General features: G+C 38.5%; 1 non-coding gene across 1 annotated transcript; it reads left to right on the forward strand.

Moving 5' to 3' along the window:
- The first annotated feature begins 639 nt into the window (after positions 1-639).
- LOC128283061 (small nucleolar RNA R71) lies at positions 640-745 on the forward strand. Its single transcript, XR_008273403.1, has one exon. It is a non-coding gene; the product is annotated as a small nucleolar RNA R71 (small nucleolar RNA).
- Positions 746-1,145: the final 400 nt, after the last annotated feature.

Genomic DNA, 1,145 nt, shown 5'->3' on the forward strand with positions numbered 1-1,145 from the left:
TTCTAGCCCTTGGATCGACACTTATTGATTTTTAAGTGCTGTCTTGGTATTCTGGAAATGAGTTTCTGACACTGAGATAAATTTGGATAGCATCTCCTCAAGGTTCAGCTTTTTCTCTTGTTGGTAAGGTGGTTGTTGGAAGCCTGAGGGTGGTGGTGGTCTCTGATTTCCTTGACCTCCCTATGAGAAGTTTGGTGATTCCTCCAACCTGCGTTATAAGTATTGCTATAAGGATTATTTTGAGATCGAGGATTATTACCCATGTAATTTAGTTGCTCGTTCTCCATGTTGTGGCCATAGGGTTGATACTCTGAATTGTTTGATCCACCTCCACTTGCTTCACATTGCATTACTGGATGAACCTGTGTAGAACCAAGTAAACCATCAATCTTTTTATTTAAAAGTTCTACATGATTTGACAGCATAGTAACTGAATCGACGTTATAAAAACTTGCTATTATGGTTAGCTTAGTCCTCATAACTTGCCAATGATAGTTATTCAATGACATCTCCTCAATAAATTCATAAACCTCTTCAGGTGTTTTGTTGTTGATGGTTCCACCAGCTGCTGCGTCAATCGTCTGTCTTATCGAGGGATTCACACCATTGTAGAACGTTTGAACTTGCAACCATAGAGGTAACCCATGGTGAGGGCACCTTCGCAATAGGTCCTTGTATCTCTCCCACGCATCATAAAGGGTTTCCAAATCCATCTGCACAAAGGAAGAGATATCATTATGTAATTTGGCCATCTTAGCCGGCAGAAAAGACTTTAATAAAAACTTTTCAGTTATTTGTTCCTAAGTAGTGATTGACCCTCGTGGTAACGAGTTCAAACACTGTTTAGCTTTGTTTCTTAATGAAAAAGGGAATAACCAAAGACGAATAGCATCAACAGAAACTCCATTAATTTTAAAAGTGTCACAGAATTCCAGAAAATTTTCCAAGTGCGTGTTGGGATCCTCATCCTGCAAACCATCAAACTAAACAAATTACTGTATCATTTGAATCGTGTTAGGTTTTAGTTCAAAATTATTTGCAGCAATAGCAGGCCTAACTATACTTGACTCAGTTCCTGTTAATATAGGTTTAGCATATTCATACATAGTACGAGGAGTAGGATTCTGATTTGCTAGATTAGCGGG

The sequence above is a fragment of the Gossypium arboreum genome, chromosome 10 (genome assembly GCF_025698485.1).
Source record: "Gossypium arboreum isolate Shixiya-1 chromosome 10, ASM2569848v2, whole genome shotgun sequence".
NCBI lineage: Eukaryota > Viridiplantae > Streptophyta > Magnoliopsida > Malvales > Malvaceae > Gossypium > Gossypium arboreum.